Here is a 24,163-nt window from a genome sequence, read left to right as displayed (position 1 = left end):
CAACAAAATAATCTGGAAAGAACAGAGGGAGTGGTATCGTCTGGGTAAACTCAGGAACCTGTCCCTCCACATCTTCACTGGCGTCCAGCGGCTCTTCCCTGGCCCCCCGGGAGGAATGACCCTAACTCATCTCGTCACACATAGCAGCAGAAAATGACCTTTGTCTTCTCAAACATTGACTCACTTCATTTGTCTGTCAGTCCTGACAGTAATTCCCATCTGTCTGTTTGTATTAATCGCTTTGTGGCCTCTCACTTGGCGCTTTTGCTGCGTGAGAAAGACATGCACTGCCGTTTCTTTACCTCCGTACGCACCCGTCGCTTCATTTCCATCTGACCTCAGCTGGCCAAGCGTAGGTGTGATAGTAGGTCTGTGCTTTGGACTGACCATGCGTGCTTGGGATTATTAATAGTGTCCATAAGGCCTAATCTTTATGAACCAGTTACCTATTTTACTTTTTATAAAGAGCATTGCTCAAATCTTTACAAATCTGTTCTGGACGGATCCAGATGTGGAAATGTAGCCAACGTGCAACTTCTACTCAAAACCCAAACTGACAGTAAAACCACAACTAGAATCTGGACGATAACGGGTCAGAAAACCTGGAACTATAAATGGTGCATTTTATTTTCCTTAGAAATTAATACTCAAAACAAGAAGTGAGCAACTCCACCTGAACCATTTTACAACTGGAAGTTACCTGAACTAATAGTTTTGGTCAGGGAATGGGCAAACTATTCAATTCAATCCAGTTTATCACATTTGTTGTGAATTTCCTCTATGTAAATAAACTGAATTTAAATTATTTTGTGTAAAGTGCCTTGAGCCAATTCGCAACACTGTGAATTGGCTCAAGGCCACACTTCTGTTCCAGTCGATCCTATCCATAAATATAATTACATTCTGGCACTTTTTTTTTCCTGGAAACTTTATTCTGACACAAAACTTTTCCATTTAGGTAATGGAGTCCAAAGATGTAAACCAATAGCCATGCATGAACTTTATTTATTTATTTATTTTTAAATCCATGCAAAAAATCAAATTCATAGCGTGCAAAACTGGTTCAGGACTGACATAAGCAAAGGTGGGATATTGACTGTAAGGAAGTGCACACACACTTTACATTTCATGTTGTCCCACAAAAGTACGGTGAGCCCAGACATTTAAAAAGTCTAGCTACGTAAAAGCTATGCTCTCGAGTGAATGATAATAAAAAAAAGTTCATGTCCAATAAAAGGAACGGAGGTGGGTTTCTGAAGATTGCAGGTTTCTGACCCAATGGAGTCTATAGGACTGTGTAACAGCGCTGCTGTCATTAATCCAGACAGCCAGCGCCGTCTGAGTGAGTTAAAAGGCCAGGATGTGGAGCGAGCGGAGGAGGGTCAAAGACACTAATGTTCCAGTGATGAAGCACACCGATGACACGTTAATATTAATGCATGCAAATAAAAACATTCGCAGCACTCCTGGCTTGAGGGAAGATGCTTCCTGCTGCCACCTCTTCCATTTACCGCTGCTAAATATTTCATGTTCCCTTCCCGGGCCTGTCTGTCAACTCCGGGCCGCTGTCGCCTGCTCCATCCATCTCTTTCTCCCTCTCTGCATTTGGAGAGGAACCTTTTGAACTCTCTGGAAAGAAAGTGGCTGAAACTTTGAATTCTTTTGATGGAGACATCATCTGGAGCAGACATAAAAGTCATCAAAGATGAGATCCATTTTGTGGCTGGAAAACACATAATACTGCCCCTTTAAGATCTGATTGTTACCATCAAGCGGCTTCTAAATACTTTGTAATCCACTTGTCATGCACATGAAAGCAAACTCTGCCTTCCTGAAATATGTCGCCAAATAAAACCTAAGAAAACAAACTAAAACTAAACTACAGTTTCGAGTCTTACATCATGGTGTTATGGAGGTCTGAATGTGTAGAAATGAAGCTGATTTTGTAATATATTACGTCTTGTATAACCTTGAAGTAAGTGTGTTGGTTATGGTTTGCCAGTTCTCCCAGTTTGACTGGTGCCCACGTATTGGGATCAAGGGTGTGGAATTCACAATGTTCAACTACATCAGAATGTTAATTCAAATCCAATTTTACAGACTGACTGATTGTAAGGGAAGAAACTCCCCATTCTTCCTCAGGGCTCCTGAATGGTTCAATAATCAGCTGCTGAATTATTCAGAAAATAGGTCAAGCAGCCAGTTTCACTTTCCATAAAGTCACATTTTTAAAGGGGCAGTGTTAGGTATTTTCCAGCCACATAGGGCCATTTTATAGTACAGAAAGTACAGAGTTAGCTCTAGTTGTTATAAAAAAGCTGCATATATCAAAAGTGATTTAAAAATAACTTGACTTTGTAATTTAACAGCTTGAAATTGGGCCTTTGTCTCTTTAATAAGCTCCACCTTTAGGAAGTCATCACAACATGGCTCCTCTATTAACTCTTTCATAACATTTTTACCAGCATTGCTCTGAGAAGCAGCTCCTATAATGAGCTCAGCTGATGCTCAGGTCCACCAGGTGTTTGCTAATTGCTGCTGGCTAGTCTGAAGGAACTCAGTGGGGAAGTTGTGAGGGAGGGGTTCTATGTAAGGAGGAAGCTCTGAAGCTTTGAGGAGCTTCGTCTTGAAGACGGGGCCAGGTCCATCCAGCTCAGTGGTTGCCATAGAGATTAAAGGATTCCTCAAACATGCATGACAGAATCAAATCAACACTCCAGGTATGTTTTTGATGAGGGACTAACATGATAGCATGATGTACAGTTTGAAAACGTTTATTTTACATAATACTGCCATTTAAGTTAATAAAGCTTTTCATATTTATTTGATATGTATCTAATAACTGTAAAACAATTCAAAAACAAGATGAACTGTTACATCAAAAACTGAAGATGAAAAACGTTTACAGTATTCAACTTTTTTTTTCCTTATCACTCCCAAAGTTTTGGCCATAATGTATAGATATCATAGATGTCATACACTTTATTTAGACTTACTGTAGCAACAATCCCACCCTAAACATATTCAGATACTAATATTAGGTATTATGTTGCTCCGCTGCAATTCCTGAGCCAATGTCTAAAATTTTGATAAGTGTGTTTATTTATTATAAACACCAAGATGCGTGCAGACACACACACAACTACACACACACACTCCAAAAGTTCAAAGTGTGCAAGGCAGTTCCAACTCAGCGTTTTGTAACTCCGTTTCAGAAATGGAGCCACATGACAGCATAAGGCATAAGCAGCGTGAAGAGTAAGGTCAGGACCTTCCGATAATACAGAGAGAAACTCCAGTCTTCCGTCTGAGTAACCACTCGGTCACAGTGGGCTGTGCTGACGACAGAAGGAGGCGCTCCGTGGAGAAGATTGGCTAAAGATACCACTTCACTGTGTGTGCACTGAATCTTCAATAAGGAAAGAGCAACAGACAGCAACCGGCACCAGCAAGACAGCAGAGCCACCCTCACTGGACCGAGTTAACAAGGCTGTGCCCTGCATGATTGGAGTAAAGAAGCAGAAGCTGTTGTTGCTCCACAGGATGCTGCAATTCTCTTCTGTTTTACACCAAAGCTGCTGAGATGATTTGAATCATTTGGAAATTTGAAGGAATGTATTCTTTTGACAGGTTTTAGGCCACCTTATGGCTGCAGTACGTAACGTTTGTAAAAAAAAAAAAAAAAAAGAAAGAAAAATAGTCTAAATTTAGTTGAAACTGTCACTATGCCGTGACAGTTTGGTACGACACAAATAACCTACAGCTCTGGAAAAAATGAAGAGCCCACTGCACTGAAACCCATTGAAAACCTGGTTGTTCCACCTTAATATCTGAACTCTTCCTGTGTTGAAATTAATTGGGGCATGCCATTAGCAATGCATAAGGAGAGCAGTGACTGACCTGCGAAGCAGGTCAGTCACTGCCTCCATGCATTGCATGGCAGGCACCTATTGTTCTACACCCAATAGAAGGATCTCTTTATTATTGGGGCATGCCATTAGCAATGCATAAGGAGAGCAGTGACTGACCTGCGAAGCAGGTCAGTCACTGCCTCCATGCATTGCATGGCAGGCACCTATTGTTCTTCACCCAATAGAATGTCTCTTTATTGGGGCATGCCATTAGCAATGCATAAGGAGAGCAGTGACTGACCTGCGAAGCAGGTCAGTCACTGCCTCCATGCATTGCATGGCAGGCACCTATTGTTCTACACCCAATAGAACGCCTGGATATTATTATTATTATAACAACTTCTTCCATTACCGTTAATGCGGCTCGTACCGCTGCGTGCCCACCCACAAAAGTGGTATCAAAACGTGTGTCTCGATCCCGGCATTGGAGCTATTACTTTTATTGGGGATCGGAGTTACGACGGCGACGTAAAAAGCGAAAAACGAGCGAAATTTCCAACTGCCGAAACCTTAGAGTGTAACTGAAACCAACTGCCGCTTTTTAGAGTGAGAAAAAGAGTGGAATTTTGACCCCAAAATAATTTTGAAATCGCTCTCATGGGTGCAAAAATTGCTCTATTGGTATGAAAGTCGGTCATGACATTGATACGAATGCCTGCTCCGGTAAAATGTTTTCAAAATTTCCCTAGGGCTTATGGTTTTCGGTCCAGGTGCTTCAGAGCAAAGTTTTGGGACAGGATAACTGACGCTCCTCTCCAGTGTTTTACATACATTTCTGAAAAATCTCTGAGCTCAGCGCACACCATTTTTCTCTCATCACTGCAATTACTGTGATTGAGCTACAGATATGAATCGCGGTAATAGATGAGATGAGAAATAGCCCTCTCATATGCTTCAAACGGTTTTTGGATCGGACTTACGGAACCCGAACGGGAAGCAGTCGTTCGGACTGCTTTTTCCATTAAAACTGACTGGGTGTCTCATAAAGATAGATAAGTCTGACACACACAGGGCACTTTCATCACTATAGCAACAGAATGCAGAGAGGGAGAACTGCTGGGGTTTGGACTACAAAGACTCTGTAGTTCTAAATATGGCGGAACACTTTAATGCAGAGGGCAGAGCAGAAGGTCAGAACTACAACATGGCGGAACACTCAATTATTACAGAGGAGGCCTGAGCTGGCAGTTAGAACTACTTCCTGTTTTGGGCATTATACAGGTGGATTAACCAAACCACTGTTACACATTGGATTAGTGTGGTTATGAAAATTAAGTTTACTGAAAGTTTCAAAATAAAACTCTGAAAATTGCACTGACAAAAGTGCATCGCCGTAGGCGATGCAAAAATGAAAATCTTTTTTTTATGTTTTTTTTCTCAGGATAGTGAACTGCCTTGCGCAGCAAGGCAGTTCATTAACATTAGCATTTCATGGTTGTCTTAAAGATTGAAATCCTTCCCCAGCTTTCTGTCTCACACACACAGCAGTTGGCTGAGGGCCAATCGCTAGAGCAACAGAATCCAGAGAAAGGCAAATCTGCTGGTTTGGACTACAAACCAGCAGCCATAACTGCCATAACTGTAGTTCTATCTATGGCCAAGACTCAGTTAAAATAGAGGCCTGACCAGCATGTCAGAACTACAACATGGCGGAACACTCAATTATTACAGAGGAGGAGTTGGCTGGTATTATAAACAACTTGTGCTTTGAGCATTATATAACTGATTTAACCTGATCACTATTACACATGAAATTAGTGTGGCAATTTCAAATGAAGCTTATTGAAATTTTTCAAAATAAAAGCCTTGACAATTTTTACATCATGTAATTGCTCTTTTTACATACATTTCTGCAAAAAGTTCTGAGCTCAGCGCACACCATTTTTCTCTCATCACTGCAATTACTGTGAATGAGCTACAGATATGAATCGCGGTACTAAATGAGACGACAAATAGCCCTCTCATACGCTTCAAACGGTTTTCGAATACGTATCACGGTTCCCGAATGGAAAGGAGTTGTTCGAACAGCTTTTTGGAGTGAAACTGGCTGGCTCAAACAGATAGAATTGTTTCTCCCCCTGTCTGGAGAAACACAGGGGGAGGCTTGATCACTATAGCAACAGAACACAGACAAAAGCCAAACTGCTCCTTAGGACTACAAAAACACCATCTTTGTAGTTCTAAACACGATGGAACACTTTACTACAGAGGCCTGAGCAGAAGGTCGGAAGGTCAACATGGTGGAACCCTCAATCATTACAAAGGAGGGCTGAGCTGGCAGTTAAGAAGTACATAATGGTGGAACTCTGACTTATTACAGAAAGAAGGTGAGCAGAATGTTATAACTACAGACAGGGCAGAATGTTCTGGGCATTATATATAAACTGGTTTAACCCAACCACTGTTAGATATTGGATTAGTGTGGCCATTTAAAATGAAGCTTACTGAAAATTTCAAAATAAAAGCCTGAATATTCCTCTTGGGCCTTTATTATGTTTTTCTCTCAGGTTAGTGCAGAGACAACTACAGATTTAAATCGTGTTTCCATCGGAGACAAGAAATTGCCCTCTTATATGCTTCAAAAAGTTTTCGGATTGCTCTTATGGATGCTGAACAGTAAGCCGCTTTGATCAGAAAAACTAACTGCTTCAAACAGTTAGAATTCTCTCTCCCTGTGTGTCTCACTAACATGATAGTTGAGCTGCTCTTTAGAACTACAATGACTGAAGGTCAGAACTACAACATGGCGGAACTTTCAGATACCACAGATTAGGGCTGAACTGGCATTTAGAACTACTTGCTGTTTTGGGCATTATATAGTTGGATTAACCCAACCACTGTTACACATTTTATTGCTGTGGTCAATTAAAATGAAGCTTAATGAAAATTTCAAAATAAAAGCCTTGATATTTTTCACATCAGCTTTGGGCTTTATGTGAAATGTTTAAACAAACTACTTTTACACATTGAATTGGTGTGGTGGTTAAAATGAAGCCTACTGAAAGTTTCAAAATAAAAGTCTGCATATTCCTCTCATGCTAGTGCAACGCCGTAGGCGTTGCAATAATATTAAGCTTTTTTCGCATTTTTTTTCCTCAGGATAGTGAACTGCCTTGCGCAGCAAGGCAGTTCATTAACATTAGCACAAGTTTAGCATTTTACTGCCCCCACTAGTGCACTGCCTTGCGCAGCAAGGCAGTGCATTAGCATTAGCATTAGCCTTTTCCCTAAAGGTAGCTATTAGATAATTTTCTTACTTATTAGCGATGTTCAGTATACTGAATGGAGTAAATCAATGACAGAAAACATGCTAGTGATGCCACACATCCTACATGAATATTAGTCTTCATGCTAATATTAGCATTTTGGCTTATGCATTAATTTCAACATACTGAATGGTACAGGTACAGTTTAGTCAACATGTTTCTGACTCACCACAGGTTATTGACTACATTGCAGCTTTCTTTAGCATTAATGCTAATTTTTTGCATCAGAAGGCTTGATTAAAAAGCGACGGGCACACTTTGGCATGCCCCTCAAAATTTCTGCGGAATTTTCTAGTTCTATATTATTTATTATTCTTCCGTCACCGTTAATGCGGCTCGTACCGCTGCGTGCCCACCCACAAAAGTGGTATCAAAACGTGCGGCTCGGTGCCGAGATGTGAGCTATTATTTTTATTGGGGATCGGAGTTACGATGGCGACGTAAAAAGCAAAAAACGAGCAAAATTTCCAACTGCCGATCTTCGATGAATCTTAGAGTGTAACTGACACCAACTGCCGCTTTTTTAGAGTGAGAAAAAGAGTGGATTTTTGACCCCAAAATAATTTTGAAATCGCTCTCATGGGTGCAAAAATTGGTCTATCGGTATGAAAGTCGGTCATGACATTGATACGGATGCCTGCTCCGGTAAAATGTCTTCAAAATTTCTCTAGGGCTGACGGTTTTCTGTCAAGGTGCTTCAGAGCAAAATCAAGTGACAGGGTACCTTCAGGCACTCCACCATTCATTTTCAGACTTTTCTGAAAAATTTCTGAGCTCAGCGCACACCATTTTTCTCTCATCACTGCTATTACTGTGATTGAGCTACAGATATGAATCGCGGTAATAGATGAGATGAGAAATAGCCCTCTCATATGCTTCAAACGGTTTTTGGATCGGACTTACGGAACCCGAACGGGAAGCAGTCGTTCGGACTGCTTTTTCCATTAAAACTGACTGGGTGTCTCATAAAGATAGATAAGTCTGACACACACAGGGCACTTTCATCACTATAGCAACAGAATGCAGAGAGGGAGAACTGCTGGGGTTTGGACTACAAAGACTCTGTAGTTCTAAATATGGCGGAACACTTTAATACAGAGGGCAGAGCAGAAGGTCAGAACTACAACATGGCGGAACACTCAATTATTACAGAGGAGGGCTGAGCTGGCAGTTAGAACTACTTCCTGTTTTGGGCATTATACAGGTGGATTAACCAAACCACTGTTACACATTGGATTAGTGTGGTTATGAAAATTAAGTTTACTGAAAGTTTCAAAATAAAACTCTGAAAATTGCACTGACAAAAGTGAAAATCTTTTTTTTATGTTTTTTTTCTCAGGATAGTGAACTGCCTTGCGCAGCAAGGCAGTTCATTAACATTAGCATTTCATGGTTGTCTCAAAGATTGAAATCCTTCCCCAGCTTTCTGTCTCACACACACAGCAGTTGGCTGAGGGCCAATCGCTATAGCAACAGAATCCAGAGAAAGGCAAATCTGCTGGTTTGGACTACAAACCAGCAGCCATAACTGCCATAACTGTAGTTCTATCTATGGCCAAGACTCAGTTAAAACAGAGGCCTGAGCAGCATGTCAGAACTACAACATGGCGGAACACTCAATTATTACAGAGGAGGAGTTGGCTGGTATTATAAACAACTTGTGCTTTGAGCATTATATAACTGATTTAACCTGATCACTATTACACATGAAATTAGTGTGGCAATTTCAAATGAAGCTTATTGAAAATTTTCAAAATAAAAGCCTTGACAATTTTTACATCATGTAATTGCTCTTTTTACATACATTTCTGCAAAAAGTTCTGAGCTCAGCGCACACCATTTTTCTCTCATCACTGCAATTACTGTGAATGAGCTACAGATATGAATCGCGGTACTAAATGAGACGACAAATAGCCCTCTCATACGCTTCAAACGGTTTTCGAATACGTATCACGGTTCCCGAATGGAAAGGAGTTGTTCGGACAGCTTTTTGGAGTGAAACTGGCTGGCTCAAACACATAGAATTGTTTCTCCCCCTGTCTGGAGAAACACAGGGGGAGGCTTGATCACTATAGCAACAGAACACAGACAAAAGCCAAACTGCTCCTTAGGACTACAAAAACACCATCTTTGTAGTTCTAAACACGATGGAACACTTTACTACAGAGGCCTGAGCAGAAGGTCGGAAGGTCAACATGGTGGAACCCTCAATCATTACAAAGGAGGGCTGAGCTGGCAGTTAAGAAGTACATAATGGTGGAACTCTGAGTTATTACAGAAAGAAGGTGAGCAGAATGTTATAACTACAGACAGGGCAGAATGTTCTGGGCATTATATATGAACTGGTTTAACCCAACCACTGTTAGACATGGGATTAGTGTGGCCATTTAAAATGAAGCTTACTGAAAATTTCAAAATAAAAGCCTGAATATTCCTCTCAGGCCTTTATTATGTTTTTCTCTCAGGTTAGTGCAGAGAGAACTACAGATTTAAATCGTGGTTCCATCGGAGACAAGAAATTGCCCTCTTATATGCTTCAAAAAGTTTTCGGATTGCTCTTATGGATGCTGAACAGTAAGCCGCTTTGATCAGAAAAACTAACTGCTTCAAAGAGTTGCTGCACTCCTCTCATGCTAGTGCAACGCCGTAGGCGTTGCAATAATATTAAGCTTTTTTCGCATTTTTTTTCCTCAGGATAGTGAGGAACATTAGCACAAGATTGTGCACAACATTAGCACAAACTTTAGCATTTTACTGCCCCCACTAGTGCACTGCCTTGCGCAGCAAGGCAGTGCACATCCTAACATCCTAACATCCTACATGAATATTAGTCTTCACGCTAATATTAGCATTTTGGCTTATGCATTAATTTCAACATACTGAATGGTACAGGTGCAGTTTAGTCAACATGTTTCTGACTCACCACAGGTTATTGACTACATTGAAGCTTTCTTTAGCATTAATGCTAATTTTTTGCATTAGAACGCTTGATTAAAAACCGACGGGCACACTTTGGCATGCCCCTTAAAATTTCTGCGGAATTTTCTAGTTGGGGCATGCCATTAGCAATGCATAAGGAGAGCAGTGACTGACCTGCGAAGCAGGTCAGTCACTGCCTCCATGCATTGCATGGCAGGCACCTATTGTTCTACACCCAATAGAACGCCTCTTTATTATCAGTGAGAATGCATCCAATGCATTCTCACTACTAGTGTTTCTGTTTCCCTTTATTATCAGTGAGAATGCATCCAATGCATTCTCACTACTAGTGTTTCTGTTTCCCTTTATTATTATTATTATTATTATTATTATTATATAATGTTCCGTACGTTTTTTGTCGTTTAACTATTTCTACTATCTTTCACTAATTCTACTAATTCATATATCAAAACGTTCAGCTCCTTCAGGAGAATCTTGCTTTATCTTTTGGTAAACTTCACTATTGCACTTTTTGAAATAATTGCCCTTTTGTGCAAATTTATTGCCCCATTCATTCCTATGCTGGAATTCACTAACAGACGTCAGTTGCTAGAGTGTACACTCTACTAACTGCCGTTTTTGAACTTTTTTCTGCTTTTTGACAAACAAAATGATGCTGTTCATACATATTTCACTGTAGAGAAATAATTTATGCATTAAAATGTAGCTACGTGTGTCTACTTTATGGAATTATAAGTTTTGTTGCTACAGGTCTTACTGTTTTCTGTCAAACTCTTCTGGAGTACAACCATGTCACACTTTCTCCTATTCTTTCAATGTATTTTTGTCTTGTGCTCTGTTTTAATCTGTTTCTATGCATTCTGCAAGTCTGCTTTTCTGTTTTGCCTTCTGGTTCTACTGGTTTTTACTATCTTCTAATTTCTTCTGCAATTTTTATTCAATTTTAGCAATTAATATATGAAAATGTTCTGCTTCTTCTGATCCTTTTTGCTTTTGCTGTTTTACTAATTCAAATATTTCTGGTTTTTCTGCTTCCCTTAATGTAAGCTTTTTGCTCTTTCACTGTTAAACTGTTTCAACTATTTATGGTTTTGCACTAATTTCCTCTTGTGCTAATTATGATATTTTTACACTGTTTCACTTTTTGACTTTTCAAATAATTCATGTTGCACAAAAACTTCTACTTCTTCAGCTGAAATCTGCAAAACCTTTACTAAGTTTCACTCCTTCAAATATTTCTGGATCTGTACTAATTTGATAGATAGATAGATAGATAGATAGATAGATAGATAGATAGATAGATAGATAGATAGATAGATAGATAGATAGATAGATAGATAGATAGATAGATAGATAGATAGATAGATAGATAGATAGATAGATAGATAGATAGATTAGTGACTTGCGGTGAGGTTCATACCTGGTGAGGCACCTACTTAATTATAATCGGATTTACAAATCTAGACCCCCTGCATGTTATTGTTTACATAAGGAAATTTCTCGCATGCTACAATGCTGGAGGGCAAAAAGGCTATTCCTTTACATGCCATTCATGATTCCGTGATCTCAATCAAACTTAGACATGTAGATATTATTAATTTCGTGCTGTGCTTAAAAGCAAAGGGAGAAACCGTTAAAGTGCAACTCAAAACCACGTCTTTCTCGCTCTCTGTATCAGCACAACTACTGTGTGGCTAGCTCGCTGGACGGCTCGCTGTTACCATCTCTTACTCTGCACTTCTGGAGTCACAATGTCTGGGTTCATGAGCGCCCCCAGCGATGAGGCATGAGAACTGCCTGCCTCACCTCTAATCTGTATGGCGTTTGCCGTCTCAAATAATATGCCATTTATGATCGCTCGAAACATGTTGACACACACAGTTGGTGAAAATAAAAACACAGTACATTAAATACATAAGCTAAATTTTGGAAAATAAGTTCATACATGTTTTTAACCATTTTATTGGCGACGTACAGACAGGAGGAGCTGCTCTCATAGAATGGCAACCGGTGCTCTTAGCGAGAGGTTGCGCAATCACAGGTGAGGCTCAGCTCGGTGCTGCCTCACCGGCTTCGCTTCCAAGCATTTTAATGGGAAAATTCAGCGATTTTGAAGAAAAAACATGATCATATTTTAGTCAAATGATAAATAGGGACTTTATAGGACAAACCACAGGGTGAAAAAATCTTTATAAATGATGTTATTGTTATATATTATTTTTCCATGATGACAGGTGTGGCTCTGGCTCTCCTGCCTCATCTGACAGCACATCTCTGATTTTATATCTATCTATCTATCTATCTATCTATCTATCTATCTATCTATATCTATACAGACCATAATTTAGCTAACTATGGTCTTTTTTATGCTCTGTTTCACTTTTTGACTTTTTCAAATAATTCAGGTTGCACACAAACTTCTGCGTCTTCAGCTGAATTCTGCAACACCTTTGCTAAGTTCCACTACTGGGCAAAGGATTTTTACAATATGACTGTAGCTTTCTTATGCTTTTTTCCAACTTCCTACTCTTTGTTCTCAAGTTTCTTATATTTTTGCATAAATCATTCTGCAAATATGCTTCTTTGGCCCTTTATGTTAAGTTTCACTCCATCAAATATTTCTGGTTGTGTACTAATTTCTTCTTCAGCTAATTTCTGCTCTTTGCTACGTATCACTGTTCAACTATTTCAATTTCTTCTGCTTTTCCCTACTTCTTACGCTTTTCTCAACTTTTTCTTGCATTTCTGCTGCAGTCATTCTGCAAATATGCATTCTCACGGCTGTTTCGCTAGGAACAGCTATTTTTCTAGTTATTATTATTATTATTATATAATGTTCCGTACGTTTTTTGTCGTTTAACTATTTCTACTATCTTTCACTAATTCTACTAATTCATATATCAAAACGTTCAGCTCCTTCAGGAGAATCTTGCTTTATCTTTTGGTAAACTTCACTATTGCACTTTTTGAAATAATTGCCCTTTTGTGCAAATTTATTGCCCCATTCATTCCTATGGTGGAATTCACTAACTGACATCAGTTGCTAGAGTGTACACTCTGGTAACTGACGTTTTTGAACTTTTTCTGCTTTTTGACAAACAAATTGATGCTGTTCTTACATATTTCACTGTAGAGAAATAATTTATGCATTAAAATGTAGCTACGTGTGTCTACTTTATGGAATTATTACTATTATTGCTACAGGTCTTACTGTTTTCTGTCAAATTTCTCTAGAGTACAACCATGTCACACTTTCTCCTATTCTTTCAATGTATTTTTCTCTTGTGCTCTGTTTTTATATGTTTCAGTGCATTCTGCTTGTCTACTTATATGTATGCTTTCAACTTCCACTGGTTTTTAATATCTTTTAGCTTTTCAACTTTTCTGTATGCCTTCAACTTCCACTGGTTTTTAATATCTTTTAACTATTCAACTTTTGTTTATGCCTTCAACTTCCACTGGTTTTTAATATCTTTTAGGTTTTCAACTTTTGTGTATGCTTTCAAATTCCTCTGGTTTTTACTATCTTTAAACTATTCAACTTTTGTGTATGCCTTCAACTTCCACTGGTTTTTAATATCTTTTAGCTATTCAACTTTTGTGTATGCTTTCAACTTCCACTGGTTTTTACTATCTTTTAGCTATTCAACTTTTGTTTATGCTTTCAACTTCCTCTGGTTTTTACTATCTTTTAACTATTCAAGTTTTGTGTATGCCTTCAACTTCCACTGGTTTTTAATATCTTTTAGCTTTTCAACTTTTGTGTATGCCTTCAACTTCCACTGGTTTTACTGTCCTTTAGCTTTCCAACTTTTGTGTATGCCTTCAACTTCCACTGGTTTTTACTATCTTTTAGCTTTTCAACTTTTGTGTATGCCTTCAACTTCCACTGGTTTTTAATTTGTTTTAGCTTTTCAACTTTTCTGTATGCCTTCAACTTCCACTGGTTTTTAATTTCTTTTAGCTTTTCAACTTTTCTTTATGCCTTCAACTTCCACTGGTTTTTAATATTTTAGCTATTCAACTTTTGTGTATGCCTTCAACTTCCACTGGTTTTTAATATTTTAGCTTTTCAACTTTTGTGTATGCTTTCAACTTCCTCTGGTTTTTACTATCTTTTAACTATTCAACTTTTGTGTATGCCTTCAACTTCCACTGGTTTTTAATTTCTTTTAGCTTTTCAACTTTTCTGTATGCCTTCAACTTCCACTGGTTTTTAATATCTTTTAGCTATTCAACTTTTGTGTATGCTTTCAACTTCCACTGGATTTTACTATCTTTTAGCTATTCAACTTTTGTGTATGCTTTCAACTTCCACTGGTTTTTAATTTCTTTTAACTATTCAACTTTTGTGTATGCCTTCAACTTCCACTGGTTTTTAATTTCTTTTAGCTTTTCAACTTTTCTGTATGCCTTCAACTTCCACTGGTTTTTAATATATTTTAGCTATTCAACTTTTGTGTATGCTTTCAACTTCCACTGGTTTTTACTATCTTTTAACTATTCAACTTTTGTGTATGCCTTCAACTTCCACTGGTTTTTAATTTCTTTTAGCTTTTCAACTTTTCTGTGTGCCTTCAACTTCCACTGGTTTTACTATCTTTTAGCTATTCAACTTTTGTTTATGCTTTCAACTTCCACTGGTTTTTACTATCTTTTAACTATTCAACTTTTCTGTATGCCTTCAAATTCCACTGGTTTTTACTATCTTTTTGCCTTTCAACTTTTCTGTATGCCTTCAACTTCCACTGGTTTTCCACTGGTTGCATTTCTGCTGCAGTCATTCTGCAAATATGCATTCTCACGGCTGTTTCGCTAGGAACAGCTATTTTTCTAGTTATAAATATAATTGGGGCATGCCATTAGCAATGCATAAGGAGAGCAGTGACTGACCTGCGAAGCAGGTCAGTCACTGCCTCCATGCATTGCATGGCAGGCACCTATTGTTCTACACCCAATAGAACGCCTCTTTATTATCAGTGAGAATGCATCCAATGCATTCTCACTACTAGTGTTTCTGTTTCCCTTTATTATTATTATTATTATTATTATCAGTGAGAATGCATCCAATGCATTCTCACTACTAGTGTTTCTGTTTCCCTTTATTATTATTATTATTATTATTATTATTATATAATGTTCCGTACGTTTTTTGTCGTTTAACTATTTCTACTATCTTTCACTAATTCTACTAATTCATATATCAAAACGTTCAGCTCCTTCAGGAGAATCTTGCTTTATCTTTTGGTAAACTTCACTATTGCACTTTTTGAAATAATTGCCCTTTTGTGCAAATTTATTGCCCCATTCATTCCTATGGTGGAATTCACTAACTGACATCAGTTGCTAGAGTGTACACTCTGGTAACTGACGTTTTTGAACTTTTTCTGCTTTTTGACAAACAAATTGATGCTGTTCTTACATATTTCACTGTAGAGAAATAATTTATGCATTAAAATGTAGCTACGTGTGTCTACTTTATGGAATTATTACTATTATTGCTACAGGTCTTACTGTTTTCTGTCAAATTTCTCTAGAGTACAACCATGTCACACTTTCTCCTATTCTTTCAATGTATTTTTCTCTTGTGCTCTGTTTTTATATGTTTCAGTGCATTCTGCTTGTCTACTTATATGTATGCTTTCAACTTCCACTGGTTTTTACTATCTTTTAACTATTCAACTTTTGTGTATGCCTTCAACTTCCACTGGTTTTTAATATCTTTTAGCTATTCAACTTTTGTGTATGCTTTCAACTTCCACTGGTTTTTAATTTCTTTTAGCTTTTCAACTTTTCTGTATGCCTTCAACTTCCACTGTTTTTTAATATCTTTTAACTATTCAACTTTTGTGTATGCCTTCAACTTCCACTGGTTTTTAATATCTTTTAGCTTTTCAACTTTTGTGTATGCTTTCAACTTCCTCTGGTTTTTACTATCTTTTAACTATTCAACTTTTGTGTATGCCTTCAACTTCCACTGGTTTTTAATATCTTTTAGCTATTCAACTTTTGTGTATGCCTTCAACTTCCACTGGTTTTTAATTTCTTTTAGCTTTTCAACTTTTCTGTATGCCTTCAACTTCCACTGTTTTTTAATATGTTTTAGCTATTCAACTTTTGTGTATGCTTTCAACTTCCACTGGTTTGTAATATCTTTTAACTATTCAACTTTTGTGTATGCCTTCAACTTCCACTGGTTTTTAATTTCTTTTAGCTTTTGAACTTTTCTTTATGCCTTCAACTTCCACTGGTTTTTCATATTTTAGCTATTCAACTTTTGTGTATGCCTTCAACTTCCACTGGTTTTTAATATCTTTTAGCTTTTCAACTTTTGTGTATGCTTTCAACTTCCTCTGGTTTTTACTATCTTTTAACTATTCAACTTTTGTGTATGCCTTCAACTTCCACTGGTTTTTAATTTCTTTTAGCTTTTCAACTTTTCTGTATGCCGTCAACTTCCACTGGTTTTTAATATCTTTTAGCTATTCAACTTTTGTGTATGCTTTCAACTTCCACTGGTTTTTACTATCTTTTAGCTATTCAACTTTTGTGTATGCTTTCAACTTCCTCTGGTTTTTACTATCTTTTAACTATTCAACTTTTGTGTATGCCTTCAACTTCCACTGGTTTTTAATTTCTTTTAGCTTTTCAACTTTTCTGTATGCCTTCAACTTCCACTGGTTTTTAATATCTTTTAGCTATTCAACTTTTGTGTATGCCTTCAACTTCCACTGGTTTTTACTATCTTTTAACTATTCAACTTTTGTGTATGCCTTCAACTTCCACTGGTTTTTAATTTCTTTTAGCTTTTCAACTTTTCTGTATGCCTTCAACTTCCACTGGTTTTACTATCCTTTAGCTTTCCAACTTTTGTGTATGCCTTCAACTTCCACTGGTTTTTACTATCTTTTAGCTTTTCAACTTTTGTGTATGCTTTCAACTTCCACTGGTTTTTACTATCTTTTAACTATTCAACTTTTGTGTATGCCTTCAACTTCCACTGGTTTTTAATTTCTTTTAGCTTTTCAACTTTTCTGTATGCCTTCAACTTACACTGGTTTTTAATATCTTTTTGCCTTTAAACTTCTCTGTATGCCTTCAACTTCCACTGGTTTTCCACTGGTTGCATTTCTGCTGCAGTCATTCTGCAAATATGCATTCTCACGGCTGTTTCGCTAGGAACAGCTATTTTTCTAGTTATTATTATTATTATATAATGTTCCGTACGTTTTTTGTCGTTTAACTATTTCTACTATCTTTCACTAATTCTACTAATTCATATATCAAAACGTTCAGCTCCTTCAGGAGAATCTTGCTTTATCTTTTGGTAAACTTCACTATTGCACTTTTTGAAATAATTGCCCTTTTGTGCAAATTTATTGCCCCATTCATTCCTATGCTGGAATTCACTAACAGACGTCAGTTGCTAGAGTGTACACTCTAGTAACTGCCGTTTTTGAACTTTTTTCTGCTTTTTGACAAACAAAATGATGCTGTTCATACATATTTCACTGTAGAGAAATAATTTATGCATTAAAATGTAGCTACGTGTGTCTACTTTATGGAATTATTACTATTATTGCTATAGGTCTTACTGTTTTCTGTCAAACTCTTCTGGAGTACAACCATGTCACACTTTCTCCTATTCTTTCAATGTATTTTTGTCTTGTGCTCTGTTTTAATCTGTTTCTATGCATTCTACAAGTCTACTTTTCTGTTTTGCCTTCTGGTTCTACTGGTTTCTACTGCCTTCCACTGGTTTTACTACCTTTCACCTTTTCAAGATGAAGATGCCTTCATCTTCCACTGTTTTTATCTCTTTCTACGCATTCTGCAAGTCTGCTTTTCTGTCTTGCCTTCTGGTTCTACTGGTTTTTACTATCTTCTAATTTCTTCTGCAATTTTTATTCAATTTTAGCAATTAATATATGAAAATGTTCTGCTTCTTCTGATCCTTTTTGCTTTTGGTTTTGCTGTTTTACTAATTCAAATATTTCTGGTTTTTTTGCTTCCCTTAATGTAAGCTTATTGCTGTTTCACTGTTCAACCGTTTTAACTATTTATGGTTTTGCACTAATTTCCTTTTGTGCTAATTATGATATTTTTATGCTGTTTCACTTTTTGACTTTTCAAATAATTCATGTTGCACAAAAACTTCTGCTTCTTCAGCTGAAATCTGCAAAACTTTTACTAAGTTTCACTCCTTCAAATATTTCTGGATCTGTACTAATTTGATAGATAGATAGATAGATAGATAGATAGATAGATAGATAGATAGATAGATAGATAGATAGATAGATAGATAGATAGATAGATAGATAGATAGATAGATATTAGTGACTTGCGGTGAGGTTCATACCTGGTGAGGCACCGACTTAATTATAATCGGATTTACAAATCTAGATCCCCGGCATGTTATTGTTTACATAAGGAAATTTCTCGCATGCTACAATGCTGGAGGGCAAAAAGGCTATTCCTTTACATGCCATTCATGATTCCGTGATCTCAATCAAACTTAGACATGTAGATATTATTAATTTCGTGCTGTGCTTAAAAGCAAAGGGAGAAACCGTTAAAGTGCAACTCAAAACCACGTCTTTCTCGCTCTCTGTATCAGCACAACTACTGTGTGGCTAGCTCGCTGGACGGCTCGCTGTTACCATCTCTTACTCTGCACTTGTGGAGTCACAATGTCTGGGTTCATGAGCGCCCCCAGCGATGAGGCATGAGAACTGCCTGCCTCACCTCTAATCTGTATGGCGTTTGCCGTCTCAAATAATATGCCATTTATGATCGCTCCTCAGCACACGAAACATGTTGACACACACAGTTGGTGAAAATAAAAACACAGTACATTAAATACATAAGCTAAATCATGGAAAATAGGTTCATACATTAAATGTTTTTAACCATTTTATTGGCGACGTACAGACAGGAGGAGCATGCTCTCATAGAATGGCAACCGGTGCTCTTAGCGAGAGGTTGCGCAATCACAGGTGAGGCTCAGCTCGGTGCTGCCTCACCGGCCTCGCTTCCAAGCATTTTAATGGGAAAATTCAGCGATTTTGAAGAAAAAACATCATCATATTTTAGTCAAATGATAAATAGGGACTTTATAGGACAAACCACAGGGTGAAAAAATCTTTATAAATGATTTTATTGTTATATATTATTTTTCCATGATGACAGGTGCGGCTCTGGCTCTCCTGCCTCATGTGACAGCACATCACTGATTTTATATCTATCTATCATCTATCTATCTATCTATCTATCTATCTATCTATCTATCTATCTATCTATCTATACAGACCATAATTTAGCTAACTATGGTCTTTTTTATGCTCTGTTTCACTTTTTGACTTTTTCAAATAATTCAGGTTGTACACAAACGTCTGCGTCTTCAGCTGAATTCTGCAACACCTTTGCTAAGTTCCACTACTGGGCAAAGGATTTTTACAATATATGACTGTAGCTTTCTTATGCTTTTTTCCAACTTCCTACTCTTTGTTCTCAAGTTTCTTATATTTTTGCATAAATCATTCTGCAAATATGCTTCTTTGGCCCTTTATGTTAAGTTTCACTCCATCAAATATTTCTGGTTGTGTACTAATTTCTGCTTCAGCTAATTTCTGCTGTTTGCTATGTTTTACTGTTCATCTGTTTTAACTATTTGTGGTTTTGTTCTGATTTCTGCTTCAGCTAATTTCTGCTCTTTGCTACGTATCACTGTTCAACTATTTCAATTTCTTCTGCTTTTCCCTACTTCTTGCGCTTTTCTCAACTTTTTCTTGCATTTCTGCTGCAGTCATTCTGCAAATATGCATTCTCACGGCTGTTTCGCTAGGAACAGCTATTTTTCTAGTTATTGGGGCATGCCATAGCAATGCATAGGGAGAGCAGTGACTGACCTGCGATGCAATGCATGGCAGGTGCCTGCCATGCATTGCATGGCAGGCACCTATTAATCTACACCCAATAGAACGCCTGGATATTATTATTATTATAACAACTTCTTCCATTACCGTTAATGCGGCTCGTACCGCTGCGTGCCCACCCACAAAAGTGGTATCAAAACGTGTGTCTCGATCCCGGCATTGGAGCTATTATTTTTATTGGGGATCGGAGTTACGACGGCGACGTAAAAAGCGAAAAACGAGCGAAATTTCCAACTGCCGAAACCTTAGAGTGTAACTGAAACCAACTGCCGCTTTTTAGAGTGAGAAAAAGAGTGGAATTTTGACCCCAAAATAATTTTGAAATTGCTCTCATGGGTGCAAAAATTGCTCTATTGGTATGAAAGTTGGTCATGACATTGATACGTATGCCTGCTCCGGTAAAATGTTTTCAAAATTTCCCTAGGGCTTACGGTTTTCGGTCCAGGTGCTTCAGAGCAAAGTTTTGGGACAGGGTAACTGACGTTCCTCCCCAGTGTTTTACATATATTTCTGAAAAATCTCTGAGCTCAACGCACACCATTTTTCTCTCATCACTGCAATTACTGTGATTGAGCTACAGATATGAATCGCGGTACTAAATGAGACGAAAAATAGCCCTCTCATATGCTTCAAACGGTTTTTGGATCGGGCTTACGGATCCCGAACGGGAAGCAGTTGTTCGGACTGCTTTTTTCATTAAAACTGACTGGGTGTCTCATAAAGATAGATAAAGTCTCTGACACACACGCAGGGCAGTTTCATCACCATAGCAACAGAATGCAGAGATAGGGAGAACTGCTGGTTGGACTACAAAGACTCTGTAGTTCTAAATATGGCGGAACACTTTAATACAGAGGGCAGAGCAGAAGGTCAGAACTACAACATGGCGGAACACTCAATTATTACAGAGGAGGCCTCAGCTGGCAGTTCGAACTACTTCCTGTTTTGGGCATTATACAGGTAGATTAACCAAACCACTGTTACACATTGGATTAGTGTGGTTATGAAAATTAAGTTTACTGAAAGTTTCAAAATAAAACTCTGAAAATTGCACTGACAAAAGTGCATCGCCGTAGGCGATGCAAAAATGAAAATCTTTTTTTTAATGTTTTTTTTTCTCAGGATAGTGAACTGCCTTGCGCAGCAAGGCAGTTCATTAACATTAGCATTTCATGGTTGTCTCAAAGATAGAAATCCTTCCCCAGCTTTCTGTCTCACACACAGCAGTTGGCTGAGGGCCAATCGCTATAGCAACAGAATCCAGAGAAAGGAACTGCCATAACTGTAGTTCTATCTATGGCAAAGACTCAGTTAAAACAGAGGCCTGAGCAGCATGTCAGAACTACAACATGGCGGAACACTCAATTATTACAGAGGAGGAGTTGGCTGGTATTCTGAACTACTTGTGCTTTGAGCATCATATAACTGATTTAACCTGATCACTATTACACATGAAATTAGTGTGACCATTTCAAATGAAGCTTATTGAAAATTTTCAAAATAAAAGCCTTGACAATTTTTACATCATGTAATTGCTCTTTTTTGTGTTAGAAAACCGTTTTAACCAAACCACTGTTACACATGGGATTAGTGTTGCCATTTCAAATGAAGCTTACTGAAAGTTTCAAAATAAAAGCCTGCATACTCCCCTCACGTCAGTGCACCGACGCAGGCGGTGCAAAAATATTCTTCTTCTTTTATGTTTGCAGCAAGGCAGTTCATTAACATCAGCACAAACATTAGCATTTCACTGCCACCCACTAGTGCACTTCCTTGCACGCATTAGCATTTTAACTAAAATAAGCTTTTAGCCAATTTATTTACTTATTAGCCATGTTTAGAATACTGATTGGACTGAGTCAATGGGTGACAACATGGTGGTGATACCCCACATTCTGCTGATACCATTCATGCTATTATTAGCATTTTGGCTAATTTTACCGTATGCAACATACTGAATGGTACAAGTACAGCTTAGTCCACATGCTTCTGACTCTCCACAGGTTATTGACTACATTGAAGCTTTCTTTAGCATTAATGCTAATTTTTTGCATCAGAACGCTTGATTAAAAACCGACGGGCACACTTTGGCATGCCCCTTAAAATTTCTGCGGAATTTTCTAGTAAATATAATTTATTATTCTTCCGTTACCGTTAATGCGGCTCGTACCGCTGCGTGCCCACCCACAAAAGTGGTATCAAAACGTGCGGCTCGATCCCGGCAAGTGAGCTATTATTTTTATTGGGGATCGGAGTTACGACGGCGACGTAAAAAGCGAAAAACGAGCGAAATTTCCAACTGCCGAAACCTTAGAGTGTAACTGAAACCAACTGCCGCTTTTTAGAGTGAGAAAAAGGGTGGAATTTTGACCCCAAAATAATTTTGAAATCGCTCTCATGGGTGCAAAAATTGCTCTATTGGTATGAAAGTCGGTCATGACATTGATACGTATGCCTGCTCCGGTGAAATGTTTTCAAAATTTCCCTAGGGCTTACGGTTTTCTGTCCAGGTGCTTCAGAGCAAAGTTTTGGGACAGGATAACTGACGTTCCTCCCCAGTGTTTTACATACATTTCTGAAAAATCTCTGAGCTCAGCGCACACCATTTTTCTCTCATCACTGCAATTACTGTGATTGAGCTACAGATATGAATCGCGGTAATAGATGAGATGAGAAATAGCCCTCTCATATGCTTCAAACGGTTTTTAGATCGGACTTACGGAACCCGAACGGGAAGCAGTCGTTCGGACTGCTTTTTCCATTAAAACTGACTGGGTGTCTCATAAAGATAGATAAGTCTGACACACACAGGGCACTTTCATCACTATAGCAACAGAATGCAGAGAGGGAGAACTGCTGGGGTTTGGACTACAAAGACTCTGTAGTTCTAAATATGGCGGAACACTTTAATACTGAGGGCAGAGCAGGTCAGAACTACAACATGGCGGAACACTCAATTATTACAGAGGAGGGCTGAGCTGGCAGTTAGAACTACTTCCTGTTTTGGGCATTATACAGGTGGATTAACCAAACCACTGTTACACATTGGATTAGTGTGGTTATGAAAATTAAGTTTACTGAAAGTTTCAAAATAAAACTCTGAAAATTGCACTGACAAAAGTGCATCGCCGTAGGCGATGCAAAAATGAAAATCTTTTTTTGATCACTATAGCAACAGAACACAGACAAAAGCCAAACTGCTCCTTAGGACTACAAAAACACCATCTTTGTAGTTCTAAACACGATGGAACACTTTACTACAGAGGCCTGAGCAGAAGGTCGGAAGGTCAACATGGTGGAACCCTCAATCATTACAAAGGAGGGCTGAGCTGGCAGTTAAGAAGTACATAATGGTGGAACTCTGACTTATTACAGAAAGAAGGTGAGCAGAATGTTATAACTACAGACAGGGCAGAATGTTCTGGGCTTTATATATAAACTGGTTTAACCCAACCACTGTTAGACATGGGATTAGTGTGGCCATTTAAAATGAAGCTTACTGAAAATTTCAAAATAAAAGCCTGAATATTCCTCTCAGGCCTTTATTATGTTTTTCTCTCAGGTTAGTGCAGAGAGAACTACAGATTTAAATCGTGGTTCCATCGGAGACAAGAAATTGCCCTCTTATATGCTTCAAAAAGTTTTCGGATTGCTCTTATGGATGCTGAACAGTAAGCCGCTTTGATCAGAAAAACTAACTGCTTCAAAGAGTTGCTGCACTCCTCTCATGCTAGTGCAACGCCGTAGGCGTTGCAATAATATTAAGCTTTTTTCGCATTTTTTTTCCTCAGGATAGTGAACTGCCTTGCGCAGCAAGGCAGTTCATTAACATTAGCACAAGATTGTGCACAACATTAGCACAAACTTTAGCATTTTACTGCCCCCACTAGTGCACTGCCTTGCTGCGCAAGGCAGTGCACATCCTAACATCCTACATGAATATTAGTCTTCACGCTAATATTAGCATTTTGGCTTATGCATTAATTTCAACATACTGAATGGTACAGGTGCAGTTTAGTCAACATGTTTCTGACTCACCACAGGTTATTGACTACATTGAAGCTTTCTTTAGCATTAATGCTAATTTTTTGCATCAGAACGCTTGATTAAA

This window comes from Poecilia mexicana, unplaced genomic scaffold (genome assembly GCF_051168715.1).
Source record: "Poecilia mexicana isolate PSO_F unplaced genomic scaffold, ASM5116871v1 scaffold_2, whole genome shotgun sequence".
NCBI lineage: Eukaryota > Metazoa > Chordata > Actinopteri > Cyprinodontiformes > Poeciliidae > Poecilia > Poecilia mexicana.
The sequence above is the reverse complement of the archived record's forward strand: the minus strand, read 5'-3'. Positions refer to the sequence as shown.